Genomic DNA, 8,280 nt, shown 5'->3' with positions numbered 1-8,280 from the left:
CCTGGTACCTTAAATATTTGAGGACCCATTTTATAACCATTGCTCTATTCCATTGATCTATATTTATTCTCATGTCATTACCCCATTGTTTTAATTAATGTGTCTTTAAATTGGTTTTAATTAGGCAAATCCTCCATCCTTTTCTGCCAAAATTTCCCAACTATTCTCGACTGTCTATTTTCTCAGATATATGTTAAAATAATGTTGTCAAATTTTAAAGGATGGAATTGTATTTGAATTTTATAAGCCTGTACGTCAATAGAAATACAGTGTTTCTCGGTGCATTTCCCCACCTCTCTTCTCGGGGCATTTCTATTTCTAACCCAACACGAAGACGTTGAAGAAAATTGGAGGCAGGTAGCAGCTCTCTCGGGGGACCCATACTGAACGGGACGTATATCCTTGTCAGAACAATTAGAAAGGGAAAAAACATCGGCAGATGCCTTGAAACCTACCAGTTAGGTGGGCAACTGCGGAAGGAGAAGCTACACACACACAGGGACATCAAGGAGCCAAAGTGGCTTTAACTGTCAGGACGACGCTCAGGCTCAGAACCGCCACGCGCCGAGAGGGCCTGCATCTCCTAGGAACCCGGAGGGCTCCCGCCTCGGGTGTGGGGGCTCCGCGGTACGGACACAGCCTTGTGTTCTGCGCTCCCCCCATTCTGTGGTTTGGCGCGTCGCCTGAGAAGTCAAGCTCCTCACTCAGCTGAGTCAGGGTCAGAGCCGGCGATCTTAGGAGCAGGCACTGCTACTTAGAGCAGCCAAGACCTGGAGGCAACCCAAACATGCACCGACAGCTGACTGGGGAGAGCTGTGGTGTATTTACACAGTGGAGCACCGCTCAGCCATCAAAAGGAATGAAATAGTGCCATTTGCAGCAACATGGATGGACTTGGAGATCATCAAACTAAGTGAAGTAAGTCAGACAGAGAAAAGACATATCATATGATATCACTCATATGTGGAATCTAGAAAAAGGACAGAGATGAACTTATTTACAAAACAGACAGACTCACAGACATAGAAAACAGACTTGTGGTTACCAGGGGGAAGGAGCTGTGGAGGGGTAAATTGGAAGTTTGGGATTAGCAGATGCAAACTACTATATATAAAACAGATACACGGTGATGCCACTGCAGAGCACAGGGAACTATATTCAATACCTTGAAATAGCCTATAATGAAAAAGAATATGAAAAGGAATGTATATATACGTGAGTGTGCGTAACTGAATCACGATGCTGTTCACCAGAAATCAACATGGTGTACACCGACTATACTTCAATAAAAATTTTTAGAAAATTAAAAAAAAAAAAAAAAGATGTGCTGGACGGCAGCTGTTGCTTGATTTCACGGAACATGCCACCTTACAGGCACCCTGAACACCAATGGAACTTGAGCATTTTAAGCCGCCTCAGAGCCAGCGGTTTCTCCTTTGGGCTCTCCCAGCTTCCGTGGAAACCCCAGAAGGAGACAGAGAAAATCAACTCTCTTTAAGTTCTCTCTGATTTGATGAAGACTCTCCCATGAGGGTGTGAATTAATTATAAATGTGAAGCTTCAGTTCTTTATTCCGTCGTGGGAGCCTTAAGTTAAAATGACAGCCACGCAGGATGTCTTTATTGTACAGAAAGAGCAGTGTTTATAACTTCAAAGGGTCTGCCTCAGAGTCGGCCTCGGTGGGGCAGACCCGCTGCTGGGGCCCTTGACTGGTCACTCATGCTAGATCCGGCGAGGGTGGGGGGCTCTGCTCCACGCAGCCACTCAGGGTCCCAGCCCCCCACCTTCCTTTAGGTTCTTGGAGTCGCCTGCTTGGCTAGCAGAGGGGAGAAAAGGAGGCTCCCAGACAGGAGGTTTTAATCGGCCAGGCGTGGACGGAATGTTCCAAGGGCAGAGCTTGGTCGCATGGTCACGTCAACCGCAAAGGAGACAGAAATGCGATCTCATTGCGCCTGGGAAGAGGAGACACAGAGTTTGGTGGGCACCGGCAGCTCCTGCCGCAGGGCCTATTCATGCGTTCATTCACGCGTGGACGTTTGTGGAAAAGAAGACACGGGATTGCACGGAGCTGTGTGTTCTGAAGACCACATGGGATACCACGTGTGAAGCACCCCCCACACTTTCCATACATGTAGTAAATGACCTGCGCCCTGCTCATCACATAGTACCTTGTCAATGTTTATTGCTAGCTCTTTCTGCGAAGTCACAGAATTCGCCCACTATGCGCTTTCCTCTCAAATGTCAAGGGTGGATTTGTAGTTCTACTTTTCATGTTTGCAAGTTAAAAGGCTGTATCTTTTTCTGCCCATTTATCCAAAATAAACAAACAAGCAAGAAAACAAACAAAAAAACCCCCTTAATCCTTCAACGTAAATGGTTTCTGGGTTCTATTATGGCTCATTTGTATTATTCACACGGAAAGAAAAGATTAATTTGAGGGCTGAGAAGAGATAGCCAGTACAATTAGTGGAAATATTGGTGAAAGGAAGCTCATGGGTTTTCCAAAAAACACCCAGAATTTGAGGGGCAGTCCTGTCATCCCGGTAGTGCTCACACCGGCCACTAGATGGCAGCATCTCACAGGAATTTGATAGACTTGTCTTGGCCTTGAAGCCCTAACTTCCAAGTAACTCAAGACGAAAGTGGGGCGATTAAAACAGTCAATTTTTTTGGTGCTTAATATAGTGAAAACAAGTATCTCCAAACTCTCTCAAAAAGTCCTCTTGTGACATTTTATACCCACTCTTTCTACCTCGAGGCCAGGAGGAGTAAGTCATTGACGTCAGGAGCGCGCCGCGAGCACGCGCTGCGGGGGGGGCGCTTCCCGAGGCGCCTCCCGAGCGCCCTCCGGCCGGACTTCGGTCCTTGGCTCTCCGTGCACTCGTGGGAGCCGGTCTCCCCTGCGGCGGCTGAGAGGAATTCTCATTTTTCCCTGGTGGAGCGTAATGGAATGAGGCAGTCGTGTGGCGCCTTCCCCCGAGCCTGGAAGCCAGGGGGCAGTTCCGGGCAGGCTCTATCTTCAGCGATGGTAGCACTGCTCCTCCTGGCAGGGAAGCCAGGGCTGCTGTTCGCTTCCTTCTATGAAGCCTTGTAATGCTGAAAATATCTTGCCACCTTGGTTATTACTCCTAAGAAATGAGCATCGTCAAGGACACTGGAATCACTGAAACCAGGGCTGCGGGGAAGCCTGGGTCACTGCCTGAAGGGCGGCCGCCCGGCTGGGAAGCTGGCTCTTTGACCAGGGCCGCGTGGGAGGCAGGAGCCGGCCACCTGCTCTCCTGTTTCTCAGGTGGAATTATTTCCACGGAGCATTCAGCCTCCACCTTCTCCCCTAAGTTCTCTGTTTAAACCTCACTCAGTCTCCACTTTAATGAGACGCAGCTTTCATGGTTTCAGCCACTGTGCTGGGGCCTCACCTTGAGGCGGGAAGCCCCATAATAAAGACCAGCAGGACCCCCAGGCAGGGCCACTACTCTCCTGCCAGCACCATCGGTTCCCTGGCCCAGCGGCTTCATCTCACTTTCTGCCTCTGAAATGGCTTACTTCTAGGAAAGTGGAACTTACCCCTAAAATTCTATTGGTTCCCTAAGCTCACTCCTGATTGGTCCATTTGTAGTACTTCATTTGCATGGAGCTCACTCCTGATTGGTTATTTCTCTCCCTCCTGATTGGTCCATTTCTACAAGGCTTGCTCTGATTAGTCAACTTCTGTTATACCTTATTTACATATGATGTTGCAAAGTGTAAACTGGCAGCATATAAAAGCCTGTGTAAAGGTTCCAAGGCGGTCCAGAGCTCGGAGTGTTAACTCCTCTGGGCCCGCTGGCGTAATAAACCTTGGCGTGATAAACCTGAGTTCTCCAGCTCTCCGAGTGCTGCTTGGTCTCTCGCCCGGATGCGGGTTGCTGTCACACTGAGCTGTCACACTGAGCTGTATCATGTTTTTCTGCAACAGCCCCACGGCTGTCAGGCATGTGGGCTTTGTTTTGTGTGTGATTGGAAAGTTTCCCTAAAAGAGCATTGATATTGCTGCAGAAAAGGGCTTTGGTCCCAACTATGGGATCGGGTGAGCTTGTGCCAGCAGAGACCATCTGAGAGCTGAGGGTCAGGCTGGGCGATTCGCTGTTGTGCTGGCTGGACACTGGTCTCTATTGTGTACTGTTAGGTGGTGGCGATTCCCGGGGAAGATGAGGCTGCTGCGAGCAACACGGCCCATAAAACACGTTTATGACGCCCACGGCGGCTGTGATTCTGGAGCGCCTCGGTGCTGGGCCTGAGGGCCACCCTGCAAGTCCCCACAGGGAGCTAGACTGCCAGCAGGCTCTCCCTGAGAAAAAAGCACCAGCTCCCGGGTTCTTCTCCTTCCACATCTCCTCGCCCCCCGCCTCCCGTCCCCACCCCCTCTGTCTCCTTCATCTTTTCTTCACCAGAGACAAGAAACCATCTCCACGTAGATTCTCTGTTTTTGGGTCCACCATAAACACATCTCTCTTCTCCATGGTCCTCAGTATTTTGAGGGAAATTCTCCAAAGGAATTTCACCATGCATTGGAATGTTTCTGTGACCAAGAGCCGTGTGTGACGTATGGCAGCGTGGCCACATGCACTGGTAAATGAAATAACCGAGGCAGATGTGCTTGTGAAGAAAGGAAAGCATTTCGATTTCTGCTCACGGCTTTTCCCTGCTTCGTGTTCGAGGGTCCCATTGTTGCCAGAACCTGTCCTGCATCACTTTAGGGAAACTGCCCTCCTGCCGCTGGGTGTGGGAACGCACCCCATCTCTGACCTCCAGTTTTTGTGTCTCTGGCTTCTCCAAATCTTTTGGGCTCATATTTAATAGGCCTGTTTGTGTAAATCAACACCTGTAAACTTTTCACTTGGGGACCCGGAGCTGGTATTTTTGATGACCCAACGGACAGTAAAAGCCGCCTCCACGGCGGGCAGACTGAGTGATGAAGCTCCTGCTGAGCCATCCCCGGCCCGAGGCTCTGCGCACCCCGCTGCCTGTGCCCCCCAGTGAGGAAGGAGCTGGGACGAGCAAGCTGCCCCGCGACGCCGGCACCGCAAGTGCACGCGCCGTTGGAGACTCAATCCCAGTGCCCATGGCCTGGGAGGGTGGGAATGGGGGGCGGGCTGCGTCTGATCGGCTCTATCCCCAAATGCGTCTTTTGCTGAATCAGTCCACTTACTAACAAGCTCTGATTTGCTCCTGTATCTGTTTCTAAGCAAACGCAGGAACAGACACGTTCCTGCATTCGTTCTTCTGAAGCCGGGTCAGCAAACCAGACCTGGCCCCGTTGCTGGTGATTGTCTGGCCCCACACTGAAGGTGGTTTTATACTTTTAAATGGTTAAAAAAAGAGAATATCTTGTGATGTGACAATTATGGACATATGAAAACATGAGTTTCTTGTAACCAGAGGTCAGCTGGAACTCGGTCTCCCTTCTCGTGTGTGCTGTCCGGCTGCTCTGGGGCTCCCGGGAGCGGGGTCCTTGCCACAGAGACATGTGCAGCCTGCGAAGCCTGGAACAGGCCCCCTCCGGCCCTTTGCAAAAAACTTTGCAGCTTCCTGCTCTAGAAAAACAAAGGCTGCTTCTTTGTTCACAAGTAATTTCTCAGAATGCAAGTCCCCAAGGCCTGGGGGTCCCTTCACGGTGGTCCCTTCTGAGCTGGTTCTGGCCTACTTTTCCTTTGAGGGGCCTTCAGACTGGGTGATTGTCCCCTTGAAGACCTTTGCTCTGGGAGTATTTTTGCCTAAATGTTACCTTCTGATGCGGACACACACTCTTCATTGGAGGAATCCGCAGTCAGTCCCTGGCTGTCCTTTGAATCATCCAGGAGTGTTCATAAATCAGTCTCTGTATGTGGGGCCATGCGAGTCCAAAGTGAAAGTTCAGTTTACAAATGGAGAACCTCCCTCTGCTATTTTATAAAGTTAAGGTTTCAGTTGTGAAAGCCAGTTCTATTGGGCGCGCGATTCCTTTCCACACGTGTTTGTTGAATGCCGGCAAAACGCTGACCGCTCAGGTGAGGAGGGTACAGCTCAGAGGGAGAGCATGTGCTTCACATGCATGAGGTCCTGGGTTCAATCCCCAGTACCTCTGCCATAATAAATAAACCTAATTACCCCCCCACCCCCAAAAAAACATGCAATTACATCTGAATAAAACTGGATGGAAAAAAATTTTTTTTAAATGTTGATTGCTTTGGACACTGTCTCAAAAAGGAATGAAACAGTGTTCTGCTTTCTGTGATACAGAGAGACAGACCAATAGCGTTGGACAGAGTGACCCCCCCCTTCCCAAATACACTACTATCTGAGCCCTCAGTTCTGGGAACTAGTTAAATATGCAGATCTGGTGCGCAGTTGTGTGGAAACCAGAAAGCAGGGACAAATAAACCACTCGCCTTAGTGCCACCTCGTGCTCCTTTCGGAAATGGCTCCATTTCTATTGACTAACATTTGGGGGCGTGGGGGAGGGGCCTTCAATCTTGTTTTTCACTAGAAGCAGCAGCATCACATGGAGGAGTGCTCCCACCTCTCCCCCAGTTCCTGGCCACCCGGGTCTCCGTCTACACTGCACACAGGCGCTGGGATGCGGAGCTGAACCCACTCAGCTCCCAGTGGAGGGGCGGCTTTAGAAACTTAAGAATATTGCAAACCGGTTGATATTTTGTTCAGACAACATTGGAGCTAACAGTTACCACTAGAAAACTGTCACACACAAGTGGGACAATGTCTCAAGAAAAACTACATATTTTGGCCACATCTACATCCTATTAGACGTCATGGAAAGGTGTTACTTGGCCAGTGTAGTTCCTGCTGGGGAGCAGGTGGAAAGTTAAGTGATTACACATTGCATTGTGTTGATTGGTTACAGGAGGATGGAAAAATCCCAGGAAAGGTCTTGGTCTGTGTCCTTCACGTATTAACAGGACAATGAGAACTGACCTTTTTTGAGAAAAGGATCGAAAAACCCACTGACAGCCCCAGAAAGCCTTCTGATCTCATCCTGCACCTTCAGGCAGCTTTTAGTGTCGTTTTGATGGCCCCAAACAGAGAAATTGTTAATTAGTAATTTGTCATTAAAACCTTACAAATGCTGCATGTTAGCAAATGTGAGATGCCGCAGTAAGACGCCTAGTAATTCCGTGCGCCACTGAGAACAAACGTCTGACACGTAAACTGTGCTGTGCCTTCGGTTGTCTGAAGCATTCTGACTCCACTTAAGTGAAAGTGTTAAGACGCATGCAACTTAGAGCCAATAAAACCCATCTCTGAACTTATTACGCAAAAACCAATTTGTCTTCAGCCTTAATTTGAAGTGAAATCATGGGGTGTGCGTGCACCATACTTGCCCAGCTGGCTTTCGTCAAGCCCTGAAGTCCCTCCTCCTGGGATGTGTCTTTTGCCCTCCCCGCCCTTGACGACAGACGCAGGTGGCGATGTCACAGCCACGTCAAAGCTGCCCGTGGGAACTGCCTTTTTAAAAATTCTTTTTAAAATAAACGTTCTTTTATTTGTTTGTTCTCATTTTTTAATGGAGGTACTGGGGGTTGAACCCAGGACCTTGTGCGTGCCTGGCACGCACTCTACCACTGAGCTACACCCTCCTCCCTAAAGATGCTGAGATTCCTAAAAGGCTTTTACAAATGTTGAATTATTTTCACTTTAAAGCCTCACCTAAGCAGTACGCGAAGTGGGAAGCACGTCCGCCACTGAAAGGTATAAAATGAAAGGTGAGACTCTTCCGTCTCTGCCCCCTCCGTCGCCCCCCTCGGCCGCATAGGAAGAAAGTCCGTCATTAAACGCTCCTGCTGTAGTTGACACGGCGCGGCGGGGTTGGCAGCTTTCCAGCCATTTCCGTAACAGCGCGCGGGGTTCTGTGCTGGGCGCGCGCGTCGCTCTCCGGGCTCCCCTCCCGCGCGGCCGGCGCGCCCCGTGCGGCTGTCACCACGTTCGCTCCCCCCGCACCCACTTACCCGGGTGCCTGGGATTCACATGGGGGCTGTCTGTGGTTGTTTCCCCTTGCGGTAAAGCCATGTCTTTACACGTGTATTCTTGTGTGCTCGTGTGTGATTATTCGTAGAGCACAGAGCCTAAAAATGGAATCTCCGGGTTTAAATGGGTGTGTGATCTGAGTCTGGGTAGGTGCCGACGAGGCCCTGGGGGGCTGAGGAGCAACGGGAGTAAAAGGAGACCCGGCCCTCCTTTGTGCCCTCGCGCTGCTTTCTTTCTGCCCCATCATATCAATACATTTTCCTTTTGAAAACTGAGGGG

This window comes from Camelus ferus, chromosome 23 (genome assembly GCF_009834535.1).
Source record: "Camelus ferus isolate YT-003-E chromosome 23, BCGSAC_Cfer_1.0, whole genome shotgun sequence".
NCBI lineage: Eukaryota > Metazoa > Chordata > Mammalia > Artiodactyla > Camelidae > Camelus > Camelus ferus.
This window is presented reverse-complemented; position numbering follows the sequence as displayed.